Source organism: Carettochelys insculpta, chromosome 6 (assembly GCF_033958435.1).
Source record: "Carettochelys insculpta isolate YL-2023 chromosome 6, ASM3395843v1, whole genome shotgun sequence".
Lineage (NCBI taxonomy): Eukaryota > Metazoa > Chordata > Testudines > Carettochelyidae > Carettochelys > Carettochelys insculpta.
The window spans coordinates 101,745,103-101,763,955 of record NC_134142.1 but is presented as its reverse complement, the minus strand read 5'-3'; the positions used below and the strand labels follow the sequence as shown (position 1 = coordinate 101,763,955).

Below are 18,853 nucleotides of genomic sequence, written 5' to 3'. Positions count from 1 at the left end.
TCACACGCCGGCGGCTGTGGAGCTACCCCACCAGCACCGACTGGTGGGAGCGGCTGGTGCCTGGGGAGTGGGACGACGACCACTGGCTCAGGAACTTCAGGATGAGCCAGCAGACATTTATGGAGCTGTACCAGTGGCTCACCCCCGCACTCAGGCACCAGGACACGGCCATGCGGCGTGCCCTCACAGTGCAGAAACGGGTCGGCATCGCTGTCTGGAAGCTGGCCACTCCCGACAGCTACCAATCCGTGGGGCAGCAGTTTGGTGTCGGCAAGGCCACCGTCGGGGCTGTCCTCATGGAGGTAAGAGAACCCACGGGGGGAGGGCAGGGCAGGGGAGGGGGACCCGGGCAGAGGAGGGCAGGGCAGGGCCACGCACACCCTGCTCACCCCTCATTGGTGCTGTCCCATGTGCTTTCTCTGCAGGTTGTGCGTGCCATCAACGCCATGCTCCTGCACAGGCTCGTGAGGCTGGGGGACCCAGATGCCACCATCGCGGCCTTTGCCACCCTGGGCTTCCCCAACTGCTTCGGGGCTCTGGATGGGACTCACATCCCCACCCGTGCCCCGCATCACAGTGGAGGACGATACCTGAATCACAAGGGCTACCATTCTGTCGTCCTCCAGGCCTTGGTGGACAGCCGGGGACATTTCCAGGACATTTATGTGGGCTGGCCTGGCAGCACCCACGACGCCCGGGTTTTTCAGAACTCGGGCCTGTGCTGCCGGCTGGAGGCGGGGACCTACATCCCCCAGCGGGAGATCCCTCTGGGGGACACCACCATGCCCTTCCGCGTCATCGCAGATGCGGCCTACCCCCTCCGGCTGTGGCTCATGCACCCGTACACGGGCCATCTCTCCGCCAGCCAGGAGCGCTTCAACGAGCACCTGAACCACGTGCGCCAGGTGGTGGAGCGCTCATTTGGCCGCCTGAAGGGATGCTGGAGATGTCTCCTGACGCGCCTGGATGCGGGCCCCGACAACATCCCCCAGATTGTGGGTGCCTGCTGCGCCCTGCACAATTTGGTGGAGAGCAAGGGGGACACCTTTTTCCAGGGCTGGGCTGCGGAGGCCGGCAGGGCAGACGTCCAGCCACCTGCTGCCCCCAGTCGGCAGGTGGACCCCGAAGGGACCCGGGTCCAGGAGGCCCTGTGGGCCCACTTCAATGATGAGGCCGCGGGGTGAACTCTGCCCAGGCCCCCCACTGCCTGCCCCTTCCTCCACCACACTCCTGCCCCAACGCCCACACCATGGAGCACCCCACCGCACCCCCCTCCCACTTTTCCTGGACAAATGACAGCACGCACTTGTGGCTGAACTTAAACTTCTCTTTCTTTCAGAACTTTTTTTTTTAACTGTAAATATATGAAACAAGAACAAACTATATACAAACATGTGGAAACAAACTAATATGTACAAAAATAAAACAATACTAAGAAGCAAGTGTCCTCATGAATAAAAAGAAAACCAGGGAGGATAAAGGGGAGAACTATTTACATGGGGGGGATGGGGCAAACGGGGGGCACCAAATAATAACTTTAAACTATATACAAGGGGGGGGGCCACGTCCCGGGCCCCTCACCCCTATAGCCCGGCACTGGGCGTGGCTGGCCGGGAGCCCCGCCGCGGTCGCAGCCCTGTCCGGGGCTGGCTGGGGGCAGGCCGGACCGGAAGATATGATGCCCGGCGAGTCTCAGGTGACTCCAGGGGTCCCTCGGCGCTCTGGCCCTCGGCGGTGGGTGGCGGGGCGACGGCGGACAGGACGGCGACGGGTGGAGCAGCTGGTGGTGGGGCTAGTGGAGCAGGCAGGGCGGGCGCTGCGGCGGCCGGCTCGGCATGGGGGGCCAGGTAGTCCACCAGGCGGTTAAAAGTCTCCATGTAGGCCCCCCATGCCTCCTGGCGCCAGGCCAGCGCCCGCTCCTGCAGCTGCAGCTCCGCGACCTCCAGCTGCCGTCGGTGGATGGCCAGCAGCTGGGGGTCCGTCGCCGTCGGGTGGTGGTGGTGCGGGGTCCGCCATCTAGCCCGCTGTGGGGCCGGTCGGTCCTCAGCCAAGGGGCTGCCCTGGAGCGATGGTCCCGGAGGGCTCTCCGGGACGACTGAGGCCTTGCCGGCGCTCTCTTCCGGTCCTTCTGATGGTGCAGGTGCGGGACACAGGAGGGGGTGGGGAAGAAGAATGGAGAGAAGCGTTAGTGTGGACCCTGAGCCGTGGCCTTTGTCCCCCCAGCCCTGTGCTGCAGGTTCCCCATCCCCGTCCCCGGGAGATGCTGCTGTGATGGATGGGGTTCAGGGGTCCACCTGCCCTGCACCCCGTCCCCTGGTGGGAGCGAGTCTTACTTCACCCCGCAGGGTCTGACAGCCAGAGAGGTTTCTTAGGCCACAGATGCCCAGTTTCTCCCAGGAGTGACAGCACCAGCTGTCGGAAGAGACAGTCCTTCCAACCCGTCGTGGGGAGAAGACCCCAAGGGGGGCCCCTCTGGGATGCAGCTTTCCCCCTCCTCAGGCTGGCTGCCGTCCAGCTCTCCCTTCCCCTAGCCTCTACCTGTGGCCCCCGCCCTCCCCCACCAGTTCCAAGCCAGCTCGGCTCCTCCCTCCTCTTTGTTCAGGACAGAGGTGTCACCTGCCAGCTGTAGCCCCAGGATCCTCCTTTGCCCCTGGGAGCTATTCGGCTCTTGTTCTCATATGTAGCCTGAGTCTCCCTTTGGCACTCCCCCCACTCCATCACATGCTGCTGCTGCTGCGGGGTGTCCCACCCCCTCCTCCCGGGGCCCCTCGAGGTTCCGCTCCCCCCTGGCCCGGGGATGGGGCATGGCACTGTCGTGCAGTGTGGGGGGGGGCAGGGGCTGATGCAGTGCTGTGAGGGCCATGGCCCTGCTGTCCTTGGGGCCATGGCCATGTGAGCATGTGGGGGGCCCTGGACACATATCTATTACCCCCCGCCCCTCAAGCCCAGGGGTGTACACCAGAGGGGGGTACCTACCTGTCGGTCCGCTCCCACGGTCCGGAGATCCCCGGGGGGCGGAGGCCCGGCTGCTGCTCTGGGATGGCAGGAGGAGGATCTGCAGCCCGGATTCTGCGGAGGAGGAGCCCCCCTCCTCCTCCTCCTCCTGCCGCGATGTCCCGGGGGTGGGCTCTGGGGGGGGCCCCGGGGTGCGGGGCTTACCTCCGGGGCGGACTCCGGCTGCAGGGCCTGCTGGGGCTCGTCGGCCGAGGTATCAAGGGTGGCCGGAGGGGAGGAGGTGTGCCGGGAGCCCAGGATGTCCCTGAGCTCCCTGTAAAAGGGGCAAGTGACGGGGGCGGCCCCAGATCGGCTGGCCGCATCCCGGGCCCGGGAGTAACCCTGCCGCAGCTCCTTCACCTTACTCCTGACGTGATCAGAAGTGCGGGCAGGGTGACCCCAGGCAGCCAGGCCGTCGGCCAGCCGAGCAAACGCATCCGCGTTCCGCCTCTTGCTCCCCATTACCTGGAGCACCTCCTCCTCGCTCCAGAGCCCCAGCAGGTCCCGCAGCTCGGCCTCCGTCCAGGAGGGGCCCCGCTGCCGCTTGCCAGCCTGGCTGCCCGACTGGCTGGGCTGGCTGCCCTGGCTCCCCTTGGGGGGGGTGTCCCCTGGGGGCGCTGGGGGAGCTCCCGGGCAGCCATCGCAGCTGGGTGGGTGGCTGAGGGACGTGCAGGCTGGCCGCGCGTGTGGGCAGCCGCGTGTGTGGGCTGCCGCCTGCACGTTCCCTCAGCTTCCTGCACAGGAAGGGAGCGGGAGGGGACCCTTAAGGGGCCGCTCCATGAGGCCACCATTGAGCTGAGGGGCTGGAGAGAGCGTCTCTCAACCCCTCAGCTGATGGCCACCATGGAGGACCCAGCAATTTCGACGTTGCGGGACACGCAACGACTACACGGTCCCTACTTCGACGTTGAACGTCGAAGTAGGGTGCTATTCCTATCCCCTCATGGGGTTAGCGACTTCGACGTCTCGCCGCCTAACGTCGAAGTTAACTTCGAAATAGCGCCCGACACGTGTAGCCGTGACGGGCACTATTTCGAAGTTAGCGCCGCTACTTCGAAGTAGCGTGCACGTGTAGACATGGCTAATAAGTGACAAACATATATACCACAGCATAACCTGTCCCTAACAAAAAGGAGCCCATTGATTCAGTTTCATTTGGGCAGGGCTGTGAAGCAGAAATGTTGAGCTGGTTCCTCTGCCCTTTGATTCAACAAATATATAATGGTTTCACTAGGGTAGAACATAAACCTGTCAGTCACCCTTCCACAGACATATGGCTAATGACTTCTAGGACAGTGCTTACAGTTGCTATTTTGTGTTCCAAATTCGGGAATCATGAAATCACAGACTCCTTAGAAACTAATTAGCAGGGTCTTCATAACCATAATAGCTGTTACTCTTCATGCTATGGTTTGTCATCTTATTGTATTAATTATTATTATTATTATTATTATTACTACTACAGTATTAGAAACTCTAACCAAGACCGAGCCCCTTTGTGATAAGCACTGTACACACACATTAGAAGACAATCCAAGCCCCAAAAAGCTTACAAGCTAAATAGACAAAACAGGGGACCAAACGATGAAGTGACTTGCTCAAGGTGAGTGGAAGAGCCAGGAAGGAAACATAGGTTTCCTGTATCCCTCTCCAATGCCTCATGAGACCATACTGCCTTCCAATTCTACTGTCAGTTCAGGGATTATTCAAAGAGCGTATATTGTATCCCGTCCTCCTTGAATTCTTTTTGATTCTTAAATTAAAATAAGCCTTTGGGGAAAAAGCAAAAGCCAAATCAGGACTTGTGAGAGAAGAACAATCACAGAACTGGGGGGAAACAAGAACCCCAATATTTTCAACAGGATCAATGATGATTTAGTTGTTTCTCCCATTAAAATCATGGGATGTCATTTGGTTAGACTGCCCAGCATCATTTGGTAGAGGCTGACAGGTTAACATAGGTTGAAACTCTGTAATCCAGAACTCTCTTATCCAGCAACATCTGTAATCTGGCATGATTTTAGTTAGCCAGATAATCACTTATCTTGGGTTTGGCCAACCTTCCCATGGTCCCACAGAGTTTGTTTCCAGCCAACAGTCCTGGCTCTGAATATTCTTTTCTGTTATTTAGCTCTAATTTACCCCTAAATGTCTTGTAAGAGCCCAGCAAGCAGCTGAAGTGTTGGTAATGTGCTAGAAAATATTGACTTTCCATGGTCCAGCAAATTCTCTCCTCCGGCACGAGTCAGGTCCCCAGGGTGGATGGGAGAGGTTCAACCTGCAAGTGCGTTCAGTTCTATCTGCATTGAACCAGTCCAGCACTGTATAGGGCACCATTAAAATTTTGATGCTTACCGAATTTCAATAGTTAAAAGTTAGGGCAGTACTTGGCAAGGTAAATAATACAGCAAAGTAAACTTCACAGTTTTTAAAGCACCTCCAGATCAACATAACATTTATTACCCTAATTACGAATGACAACAGAAATTTTCAGCAAGCCTCTACATATGTTAGCACAACTGTTTATGTGCACTAAAACCCACTCATCTGAAAACTTGGCATGATAGCCTTTCTGCACTTAATGCACAGGCATGGGACCCTCTTGCCCAGGCAGCACATTTTCTTTTTGCATACCCAACAGGTACATGCTTGTGTAAATCACTATTCAACGTGCAGCTAACGAGTGGTATACGCGTCACGTCCAAAGCATGGGTTTCTGATTACACATGGTAAAGAACATACTGGTCCTCCTGCCTCTTAAAGAAATACTCCAAATATTCCAACTGCTCCCAAACAATCAGCAAACATATGCTTATATAGTGGTTTCAATATTTAATTAGGTTTGTGATGGCTAGATATTAAATGATTGAGAGGAGTATTTTATTAATAAAACACAAAATGGATTAAATCTGGTGGGCAAGGAACACTGTTGCAGAATGTGGATAAGTACTTAATTGACAGTTATTTACCAGCTCTTGTGTTATAGCACGATGACACTCAGCATGAGATTCCCTGTCTCTCTGAAGTTGGCTCTTGATAGCTCAGAGTGAGGTCAGTGTTTGCTTGCTAAAGCCTTTCTGAAATTCGCTCCTGAAGTGGGACTGATAAGGCCTTTTGATCCTTAGGCGATCTGAAAACAAGACCTTTTGCAGGGGAGGAGGCAGGAGAGATCTAACTCCCATTTATTCTATGTTTTCCCTCCTTCAATCAGTGACTGAGAGCGGAAACAAGCATCATCAGCATTATCTCTGATTTGGCCTAGCAGACGTCTTTAAGCCAATCAGAAATGTATTTCATTGTTCGATAGAACACAAAGACCCTTTGTTTCGAGAGTTCAAGAAAAAAAAAGTCAAGACCTTGTGGCCTAGTCCCACAGTCAAAGATTGAAACGGGCTGAGATGGTTTCCAAAAGGGTCAGGTCCAATGTCCTTTAAAGACAAAATGAATGTTCACATTGACTTCAATGAACTGAGGATCAAGCCACAAATGCTCAAAGGAAGTAGTTATGTATATACAACTACTTATTTATAGACGTTAATATATATATAAAGTACAGAGAGGTAGTTGGGTGTTTTAAGCAATGCGGCGGCCTATGTAATCTTAAGGTCATGGTCATCAGCTCAGTGTATTTTTGTGAGGTCTAAGAAACAACCATTTTCATAAATTTTCCTAAATCAGGTTACGCAATTAGACAGGATTTTAAATTAATCTGCAGGCACTCTCCACTGAAGATACTATTCACACCAGCATAATGTTGATCCCATTTAGAGTATTTAACAAGGTGTGGCTAACAAAAGAAAAAGGTTCCTACCGCTGCAGTTTAAAGCACTCCTACTCATTTTAAAATAATCACAGTTTTAAAAAAAAAAAAAAAGATTAAGATCGGAAACAAAACACAATTTCTGGTATCACACCATCCAGCCAACATCAAGTATACTTTTGAGGGCAACTATCTGAGATATAATTCTTGGTCAGAAGAAACTCTGCAGCAATCCATTCTCCAAACTATATAAAGATCAGAAAAGTGTGTAGGTTCAATATTTTATGTTAAAATTGTTTGTGGGTCATTTATTTTCACTTTACATAAGAGAGACGGGGTAACATCCAAAAAGAAAGAACAAAAAACTAACAGCTTACCGAATCCTATTGCTTTAATGCTTAAATAATTACCTTGGATACGATCATGATTGTTGCTGTGTTTTTTAATTCAATTGTTATCTAGAAATCCTACCATAAAACTGTATTTTCCTTAAGTGATGTTCCTTCATCAGAACTTTTTACAAACACTTTTGCAGCCCCTTCAATTCAATTTAATAACCAAAAAGGTTATTTACTTAGAAAAAGTGCAGTGTTTCCCCCCTCCCCTCTTTGCCTAATAGAATCCAACTGTTGAAACATGACTTCATCCCCCAGAGCCAGGGATTTCAAACTAACACAGTCATCCAATTTGAAGTAAACACCACGGAAAAGCTTTCAAAGAAGGTAAAAAAAAAATAAAGGGCAGCTTTTATTACCTGAAACTTGCAGCACTTCCCTTTCCACTCCATTCTTGGTTTTGTATTTCCCAGAAAAAACTTTGTCCTATTAGCTGAGGTACTGAAAAACCAGTAGTTTAAGGACTAATACCTGCTGTGCTTCCCACAACTCCTTCATGTGACCTTTCACAGCACTGATTCCAGCTAAAATGATTGCAAGAAACACAGACTGGCCAGAACAGTTGTCATGGAGATCTCTCCCTCGCGCTCTGTGTCTCTCATTCACACACACACATACACACACACACACAGTCACAATTCTGGGAGGCACCCAGGAAACAGCATGCCTTTTCATCAACTGAGTTTTTCAGCCATTCCACCCCTCCTCCCAACCTCTCCTCCAGCCAATGTGAGGAGTTGAGCTTTGTTTGGGAATTGATCGTTGCAGTTATAAAGACACTGCTTTTTCAAAAACAGCACAGTGTTTTGTGGACTTTTTACATGGGAAGGAGAGGGAGGTAGTTTGTTTGCAAATGACTCCAAATAAAACAAATCTGCCGTATTCTAACCTGGAACATTATTTGCCTTTCTCAATTTATTATAAATGCTGTATCTGTACTGCTGAGGCTTGGGCGAAATACAATTATGCAGATAACATGAAAAGCTCTTGGCACAGACTGCTGGCTTACCTTGTTGTTTGCCCAATACCTTGTCAGTGGTTTAGTTAGTGCAGGTATTCATGGTGGTCAAGGCAGGATTTCCTGTATTCTTTCATGTTTCTGTAATGAAGAAGAAAAATCTATGGATCAAGAATGCACAAAGGTTACGAAATAGAAGAGAAAATGTTTGCTGCACAAAAGACCCTCCTGCCCAGAGATACCACTGTAGCTATCTGCCAAGATTATCTACCGTCCACACAGATGTACTGTCCTCCCATCATTTTTATCATGTCCGACATGAACTGGATCATCCAATTTTGAGTGTTTGTCACACACTGCATTTCATGTTTAGTACCTTGGCAGAATAAGAGGTTTACAGACAGTTAGCATTATGTTGGTTACAACATAAATTGTATTTTTGTATGTGCATATCTATGTCAATGTCTGTTGATGTGTAAACATGTCTTTTCCCCATTGACCAATAATATTAAAAACCACAAAATGAAAAATCTGAAAACCAGCTTCAAAATCAAATACCTGTTACTTTATATGAGAACAGTAATGACAAAACAGTCAACTTTTCCTTTTTTTTAAACCAAAGGACAAAAGGTATTCATAGTGCCCACATATATAGAAATCACATAAAAATGATATAATGGCATATCTCAACATTAATTCGTATTTTCAGTTAATATGAATTTTAACCTTCAAAGACCTATTTCACAGGCATGATACACAGCCTTCTGAGAGCATCACAGTTCTGAAATAGGACCTTTTGTTGATACATTTATGGAGTTCTTCTTATATCCATTATATGGTTAAATGGGTTTTACCCTGGACCCACTACTACCCAGTGAATCCAGAGCTCTATTTCATGACAACAATATAAGGGGGAGAGAAGTTACAGAACTGTTTAGTAAAGCTTTTTTGCTGCCATCACAGCTGCAAAATAAAACCCATTTCAAGCATATGAAAAAACACAACTAGAAAGATGTCCCCTTAAATGCCTGACAGTTTCACATAGTACTCACAAGTGACAATCTTGGTTGTGATCAAGACAAGTACTCTTGGGAGGGTTCTTAAACTGTTAGGGCAGTTAAACCAAGGGGACTTTTCCTGCTGTCACTGGAACTCAATGGGAACTTTAACTTAAGTGGAAGCACAATTGGGCTCAAAGTTTTCAAACTCTGCAATGTGGTTTAGAGACTTCCTCTTTTGAGGATTTAATTAGACACAGCCGCTGAACATTTTGAAAACTCCATAAAAAGCATTTTAGAGGCTGTATAACCCCAGTTTGCATCACACATGCAATATAAGCAACACTCCCTCTAGAGGACACAAAATGTAAAGCTGAATAAAATTAGCAAGGAAGCATAAAGCACAGCGCTTAATCCATTTTCTCCATTATCACGTCCATTCTGATGTGATGACCCTCCACGCAATGTGCATAAGGAGACATTTTAGGATCCTGAAACAACTTTCAAGGCCATGAAACAAACTATTTATATCAACATCTTAAAACTATATCGATACTTACAACCATCCTTACCTTAATCTGAGAATGCTATGTAAGAAAATTTTACAGAGAGTTGCCAGATCACGATAACCAAGGCAGCTAGCTATATACATGTCAATACAAACCTCAATAACATCTGTGGGTGTTTGTTATGTTTTATAAACTACATAAAATATGTATTTAAATTATCTTTCTGTCATATATATGGCCTACAAAAAATACACAATAGAATGGTGTAGTTTAAATATTTTATGGATGAAGCAAACAGACAGAAAGTGATGGTATAAAGGCTTCATGAACACAAGTTTTGGAAACCCACACTTTTCATGAATGGCAATGCCACTAATTATCCTATATTGGGGTAATCTATTTTTTCAAGGTCTAGCTTTCTTGGTCAAGGTATAGTCAAGCTCCAGAATCCAGAGAAAATAACTTAAAAATGACAATGATAATAAGTAAATAAAAAGATTTCATGATCCATTCAATAGTGTCTGGTTTGGATACAACCCAGGTATTGACCACCCAATCCTAGGTTAACCTAAACTAGTGTCAGTGAGACATTGAAATAATGTTGCAACCATCTCCTTTCTTATTTTCATTCTTATTCCATTCATATTTCACAAATGTTGCAGAAAAATACACTAAGGAATACCTGAAGGAAGTTTTTAAAATTTGTATTGGGATGATTTTTGTACCTTCCACGTACAAAGCCAACTGCTTCAGTTAGCCATGAGTCCTGCTATGTACCATTCAGAGGGAGCATGAAAGCCTTCTAAAAATGCCCTAAATAGCTTTTTTTTTTAGTCATAAAAACGTCTAAACTTTAAAAAGATCCATTATCAGTCCAATCCGGAAGGAAAGGGAAGTACCAGTTGCCCTGGGAAGCAGGAGTGTCAGCCGATGGTCATACCTGGCTACACAGGAGTCTACCATTATCAATGGTACAGAGCTCTTCAGGACTGCAAGAATATTAGACTATGGTGTCATGATATGTTTATATCTAGAAAAGCTGTCACTAGTCCAATGCTGAACTATATTCATTATGGCAATTAGTCAGGTGTAACCTTGCAGATGGTGGTGTGGGGGACTGTGAGAAGGAATTCTCTCTCTCTCTCTCTTAAAGGATGAATATTTTAACTGCTCAAGGTTTTGGGAGACTATTATGAATCTTGGGAAGATGAATTAGTGGGCAGGTGTGACAGTCAAATCTCTTTTATATATATGAGTATTTATTTCTATGACTTCCATCAATGTAGTAAATGAGCACACCATAAATACATTTATCATGCAACACTATTTATTTTATCACATGGCTTTGTAACATATAACCTGGAGATAACTTCTGTATATAAGTCATGTGTGCACTTGTGTCAGTATTTCTACTTTTCTGAAAATTCCCTAACATTATACAGATGCACAGAGTCAGCTGTTACACACAGAAAAATGCAGCTGTTAAAATATAGCATGCATAGCCAACATTTATGTATACTAGAGAACAAACATGATGGGATAAATTCTGGCTGCTGACATGAAACCACCATAAATGATCCCAAATAGGTACACATTAATGAAAGCACTCAGACTATGATAAACCCCAGGTACAGTCCTCCAGCATAACTCTGGCCAATAGCAGAAATAATCTGCTGCAGTTAACAGGGAATGCAGTCAGGGCTGACAGAGCAATATGCACTAAAGCACATGGACCATGTACCCTGACTTCTCAGCCCCATCCTAGAACATTTCTTCATGGCTTAACCACTGATGACATGTCTGCTGGCCTCTTTGAGACTCTGCAGGAAAGCCAGAATCAGGACAATTTTCACCCTAAAGTTCACCACTTGGTCATGGCTCTTGGGGTGTGAGTAGATATGTACAGCCCAAGCCAGAATCACAGCCTGTAGTGACAAAGGAAACTACAATGAACAAATGAAGTATAATAAAGTAGTTATACACCATGCTAGTGTAACCAACACACTTCCTGTGTTTGGTGCTCTATCCCATCTAATAGCATCAAGACTACTTAGAGCACGGGTAGGGACCCTCTTTTGGGTCCGGGGCCACTGATTCACAGAAAAATTAGTTGAGGCCACATAAAAGTGAGAAATAAATAAATAAATAAATAAATAAAAGCCCACACTCAGGTGGCTCAAGACAGACACCTCATTCCCCTCATTCTCCTGAACCATGGGCAGGAGACTAGAGAAGTGGGGTGGTGGAGGAGGACCTGAGGTACAGGGCTTCCCCTGGTGCCAGATTTACTCATCTGGGGGGTGTTGGGTGAGACCAAAAATGTGGGGGTTAAGGGTTCCATGTGCAGGAGGGAGCTGCCAGGGAGCAAGAGTGGAGTCTGGCAGGAGGAAGGGTGCGGGAGCAGGTGGCGGGTGGGTGTTTGAATCAGAGTACAGGCACAGGTTGAGGATGGAGGTCTGGATGGGCGGGAGGGTGCAGGAGCACGGTATGGGGGGAGGGGACTGGATGGGAGGGGGAACAGGGGCTGGCTGAGATGGGGGCTCTGGGCGATGGAGGGAGGTGCTTATCTCTGTGTGCTGCTGCTGCCTCCACCTTGACCAGCTGGCAGCAGCATGGAGAAGCACTCCTTGGGAAAGGTTTTTTCCAGTCACCTCCCCTGCACTCCCAGAATTCTGGCCAATCAGAGCAGCGGAAAAAGTTCTGCAGACAGCATGACATTGCCATCCCTCAAGCCGTGGGAAGGGAAGGAAGAGCAGCAGCAATGGAGGCACTTCCTGCCCCCATCAGGTGGAGCCTGTAGTACAGATCAAGCTTCAGCTTGCTTGACTCTGGCCTACGAGGCCTTGGGCTCCATATCCTCAGCCACCATGGGACGGATGCTGCAGAGGAGAGCCCCAAGCCTTGAGGGTCACATCCAGGCAAGTCACAGTCTGGGGGTCCCCACCCTTAACTTAAAGATTAATGAGTCAACTACTGCCTTACATAAGAGGCATGTGGCTTTTCGCTCATGCACAGAGCTCTGCAAATCCACAGATACCCACTTTATATCCCAGGATACCTGCATCCATGGATGTGAACATCCATGGCTCTTTTTTCTGGATGCAAATGTAGATGCTGATACAAATTTTATATCCACGCAGGGCTCTACTCATGCATTAAGATTCAGAAGTCCCAAGTTTGACTCTAGCTGCTGACTACCCAAATCTGTTACGAGTAAGACAGAGCACCACCCCCAGCAGGTGTGTAGGTTACGCTAGTAAACGTCATTGGTCTAGGCTGTAATCAAGAAGAAGGGTGCTTTCTTGGCATATTGTGTGCCTAAGTACTCCAGACCACTAGAACTAAAGAAGCAATTCACTTAGAGAGAGAGGAAGAGTACATATACTTTCTGCTTATTTCTGACACACGTCCCATTCTTACTGAACAAGCCTCATGACAAGCACTGTGGTTCCAAGCCCCTGTGTGGTATGCAGACACCCGAGGAGAGCATGCAGAAGCAAGTACTGCATGTATCATAAAGGATCAGAGCATACCATGCGATTCCGCAGCAGTGTGCCTCTAGAGTCCATGGTAAGGAGAGCGAAAATTGGCAAAGCGATCTATCTTTCCAGTGAGCACAATGGAGTGCATTTCTTTGTTGAATGTTTTTTACAGAAGCAGAAGATGCGACAGCAATCAATTTTGCTCCTATAAACAGTTGATGAAATCTTTATCATTTCACTAGGTGAGAACATGAGACATTAAGTTTGGGCTCTAATGTACAGAAACAAAACAGGACTGCTGATAAACCTGGTAAACCTTTTCACAGTGGCATGAGCAGTCTTTAGCTATGAAAACACCCAGCACACCTATTGCATCAACTCTACAAAAGCCTGCTGATTTTTTTGCTGTCTGTGTTTTTTGAAAAAGAAATGAAATTCCACATAAAATATACAAATATAGCTAAACTGCAAATAACCTGATACTGCTAGTTAATTCACTGCAACTCTGACATTCATGAAAGCCAGGTGCTCCACTGGTATGAACTGACACAGCAATATGTATTTTTGGTGAACCACCCCAATTTACACCAGCTGAGGCTTGCCTTGTATCCATAACTCATCATGCTGATTTCTTCTGAGAAACTGTTTTACAAACAATCTCTTTTTACACTCTGATGGGGCTTGTCTACACTAGCTACCTACTTCAAAGGGAGTTTTATTGGCAACTGACAATAAAGTGTCCCATCTCTTGACTCAGCATGCTCGGGAACTGACTTCCACCTCAATGGGCTTCTCTACACTAGCTTCCTACTTTGAAGGGAGCACGGTAAGTAAGGTGTCGGCAGATTATTAATGAAGTGCTGTGCTGCATATGCAGCACTTCATTAAGCTAATTCTCCCCCACAGCAACTCCGAAGTGTTAAACTTCAAACTGCCGGCTCATGTCTAGCTGCGGCTAACCTGCCCAGGCACTTCGAAGTTTGAAGCTTCGAAGCTGCCACAAGTGAAAATTAGCCTAATGAAGTGCTCCCTATTCACCATAGCGCTTCATGAGTAATCTCCCGAGGCCCTGATTACCATGCCCCCTTCAAAGCTGGGGGCAAGTGTAGAACCAGCTGTAATGTCCCACTAGATTCAGTGGTACTACACAGATAGGGGTCATAAAGTATCTGAACTTAAGTTCTTCCCCATTCCATTATCAATTTAATATTCTTAATAGTTTCATAATAACACATTCTTTTTAACCATAGAGTTAAAGATAATCACAAGATCTTTTATTAGCCCCCCCAAGGGCTCTGTTTGGATTGGATTGGCACAGTGATTTCACTATCTCAGTGAGCACACAGGAAATTACTAGTCTTTGCTGTGGACTTTTTGATATTCTGCCTCACAAATTGTAGTTTCATATGTCATTCCAGTTTGATCTCATTTAGCAGAGGAAAGCCTAGTGTATAGGTGTTTGCCAGGTCAGGCCTTAGAACTGGACATGGCAAAATTTTCAGAAGTTCCAAAGAGTTTTGGGAACCTCTGGAATCTACTAGCTTTCAATAATACTCAGGCTTCTGACGGTCTAAATATTTTTTGAAAATGGGAATTAGACGCTTAAATCACTTAGGAACTTTTTGTTTCTGTGTACTTGGCCTGCACCTTTGGCTGATAAGTAGGTTGGGTGGTGCCAGGGCTTACCCCTCTTCCCAACTCCCACCACACACTTGATCACAGGAGAAGGAGTATTGGGAAATCACCACTGTTCTCCTGTATTTCCCACACCCAGAGTCACAGTTTGAGCAGGATTACCCAAAGGTGTAAGGAGAGGAAGAATGTTACTGCCCTGGCCAGCAGAGCAAGTGCTGTTACAGTATAATCCAACAGGAGTGCATGTAGCAGACTCCATCTCTACGTAATGGGATGGGACAGGTTTTCTAAGTCAAATGATATCCTGAACAAGTTCTCCAAGTGGGTCTGTGGAGCCCTCTCTGGGGAACTCAGAATGTATGAAACACTGTGAGAGCCAGTTAAGAGAGAACAAGGATTTTGGAAGGGAAGCATCACCTAACAATGGCCCCATACCCAAGTGAAAAGCCTAAGGATGAAGAAGGGTGTAGGACCACATCTGTAACTGTTTTGATTCTGTAGCGATAACATGAATAAGAGTTTACTTTAGTCAGCACAGCAATGAAAACAGGGAATGGGTTGACTGAGTAAGGTGAGGCCATTGTTGCAAGTAGAACAGATCATCTTTTTTTTTTGTGTGTAATATGTACAATGTCCTCTCCTACACACAAAATATAAATGTCAACGACTATAAGGTTGATTGCCTAGTTAAATATCACCATGTTTACACAGGATGATCTCATGCAATAACATTATGCTCTCTTTGAACTGAAAAAAGCAAAAAAACAACTGCAAAGCATTTTGTGGTTCGTTTTGGTGGTCAGTTATAAAAGTGCACTGGGAAGTTTACACAATCTCTGATGACTGGGCAGATGGTATCTTCAAAAGTGTATTAGGGAATAGACACTGGAGATAAAATGTCAGACTGATGTTACAGTTCTTTTTGCAAAGCAATCACTTGTGTGGCGGATAAAGGAAACAAAGCACTGGAGTTATTTTAGACATGTCTTGAGTCACAGAGCTGCTCTGTGTGACCCTGTGAACTATAGCCAACACAGAGAAGGGATCTCATGGGACTCTGCCTCCCATCATCAGAAAGGAATGATATCTTGAACGGCAACTCAGATTTGATCAAGCCACCTACACTATTTAGCATTTGAAACAGTTTTCTTAGGCGTGTTATGAGTTTGTCTTGCATGTTGTCAACCAGGAACACACAATCCTAACAAGGAGGTTTCCCAGCTGTAGACAACTTCTCTTCTTGGTTTTGGATAGCAGAAATAAATAAAGGAATGGTTTGCACATACTTTGTACCTTTCATCACAGATCTCAGAGCATTGTACAAAGGTGAGTAAGGGTTAGATTCATTTTACCAATAGGGAAGATGAAGCACAAAAGAATCAATTCACTTTGCCTGACGCTGCACTACAGCAGCCAGTAGCAGAGTCAGCAATAGAATTTGGTTTCACATTTTCAAGTGTTACCTCCCATAAGATGTACATAAAAACCGTATGGCACTCAGCATCAGTTCAACATCTTAAAAGCATTAAAGCTCCTCTCTCCCTATAAAACAATTAGCCAGGGCATGGGAAATAACATAAATTAAGCTTTTCTTTTAACTTGTTTCTATGGCCCTGAGAAAAAGGAAGGCTACAAAGTAATAGGAATAAAAGAATGAATTCATATAAAAATAAGAAATAACGGAAGCTCCAACTAAATTGGAAACAAGTTGAAAAGTATTTGATTCATGTTATATTTTATTTGTGTATCACTCCAGCTCTTTCTGATTTCAGCCAAGATTGGAACAGCAAGCACCAAAATAGCACGAGAAGGACTATTCTTGTGGTACTCATGAACCAGCTAGCACCAGAAATCCCTGAGAAATGCTCTGAGAAGCACCACAAATCCCGGGACACAGCAATCATACTATACTGAGAAAGACAGACATGTACAGAGATACTGAAACAAGTCGTATTTGGGGGTGTTGAGAACCATTGAACCAAACTGTAAACCTGTATATGATGGATACTGTTTCAAGCAAGGGAGTGCAGCAGGACCCCTAGCTCCAGTACTTATGGATTTGTAAAGACATACTCAAAAAGTCCATTGGCATACATTGAGCTTAATAACGTCTGGACTGGAATGGAACAGTCACAACATGTAACTTTATGAAGCTTGTCTCCTTTTGCTGCTATTGTCTTCGTGCATCACTGTAAATCCTTTTTCCCAAATACATGAAAAGTTTAGCAAAAAGAAAAAAACAATAAGAAACAATCATCTTAAATCTAATTATTGTCAGCTTACAAAACTTTTGGAAGGACTAACAGAATTTGAAATATGCTTACATATTTCAGTTTTGCAGTAAACCCAAAGCTTCAAACTAGTCATTATCCATTTTGCAAAATTATGTGTAATGACCAGAGCTTACAACAGAGCTACACCTTTTAACATCGGTTGACAGTCCGGCCCTAGATATCCAAACAGAAACAGAAAGAATGAGTAATGGATTAATTGCCCCGATTCATTAATTCTGAAGGCTAACCCAATTCTGAACACCTAACAATTTCAATACAGATCAAAGAACAGAAGGAGAACATTCATCTTCTCTTCAGCATAATCTACTGCAAATGATTTCTTGTGTTAGACTCTCTAGTGAATAGGACTGTAATTGTAAGTGGAGTTTGGAAATGTGTCCTCTTGCCCTGGGCCCCCACCAGTCCTTGGCCAGGAAGTTATAATGCACAAGTTTGGGTAAAGATTTTTATATGTAATTCAGAAGTCCACCAAATTCTGCATCTAGCATTAAGGTTTTGTTGTAAGTTATTTTTCTTCTCAGCAAAGGTGCTAAAAGAATATCAAATAAAATTATGCTTTATATCTCTCCATTACCATAGCTCCATTACCATAGCTACCATAGAGGTAGCTGAGTTAGTCTGTATCTTCAAAAACAACAAGAAGTCCTGTGGCACCTTATAGACTAACAGATATTTTGGAGCATCAGCTTTCTGACAAATCGGGTCTTTGCCCAGGAGAGCTTATGCTAATAATCAGTACCATTCTGACAAAACCCAATCTGGTTCATAGTTTACCTATCAGTATTCGTATTGCACTGAGTATAAAGGACAAAATTATCTCAATCTCTGAGCCATGGAAGATGGGCAAGTCACTGATTCTTTCTTTGTCAGAGCCCAGTCTTTAAAATGTGAATAACAGTACTCAGAGGGATACATTCAAAATAAATTGTTTGTGAGGTGCCTCCGATAATATAGCAGTTGGATCTATATTAGTAACAAGAAGGACACTTTAGTGTTGCGACATGTATGCAAGGTAGGGAAATAATTCTCATAATTTAGAGATGTAAAATTGAGGAACCAAGAGATTAAAGGCCAGATTCTAAAGGTATTTAGATACCTAATTCTTTGATTCTTAAATACCTTTCAAAATTTGGCCTTAAGTAATTTGCTTAAGGTGACACAAGACATCTGTGTCAAAGCTGTAAATTTAACTCAAAATTCCTGAGTTTTAATTTAATGTCTGAGAAGTAAAATCCTCCTTCCTCCACCAGTTCAGCATATCACTCAGAGAAGGCTACGTAGGCAAGATTAGAATGGGGAGGGGTTTAATACAGGACAACCTAGGTGCCCAGAATTGCCCCCACCCCCACCCCCATGTTCCATCTCAAACCTTTGGAGACTACACACATCTTCCTCCTTTTTGCATTAACTGGGCTTGCAATTTGAAAAGTATCACTTTTCTAGATGATATAATTGTGCAGTCAGCAGCCAGTATCCTTGTCCATTGTTATTTTTAAAAAAAGAAGAAACTCTTTCTGTTTTATTTTCATAACAGCAGATAGATCAGAGGTAAGTCTCCAGTTGGCCCCATGTCATTTAAAAAACAATCTTTTGTTTCTATTAATTTAACCTTGTTTAATAGGATAAAAGAAAAGGGAACTAAAATGTTACTGAGAAACAGCTTTTAAACAAACAAGCAAATAAACTGAAAAGGATGAAGCTTAGGAAAGAACTGGTAATATTGTTATTCCAAGCCTGGGAAAACTGTACAGAGTACTATGTTATAAATACTCTTCCCTGAAAATGCTGGAAAACATCTATGCACTGATGTGCTGTATTATTCTGTATG

The 18,853-nt window shown here is 45.4% G+C and overlaps 1 protein-coding gene across 7 annotated transcripts in view; it reads right to left on the bottom strand.

Moving 5' to 3' along the window:
* The window catches only part of DENND2B (DENN domain containing 2B), a 295,741-nt gene that overhangs the window by 226,645 nt on the left and 50,243 nt on the right, over positions 1-18,853 (bottom strand). For 4 of the 7 annotated variants that reach the window (XM_074997690.1, XM_074997686.1, XM_074997691.1 and 1 more), the window contains exon 2: positions 8,159-8,248. The gene's annotated coding sequence lies outside the window, so the exon portion shown is untranslated. Of the gene's footprint in view, positions 1-7,508; positions 7,647-8,158; positions 8,249-18,853 lie in introns of those variants that run through there. The other 3 variants (XM_074997687.1, XM_074997692.1, XM_074997694.1) reach the window with 1 other exon arrangement.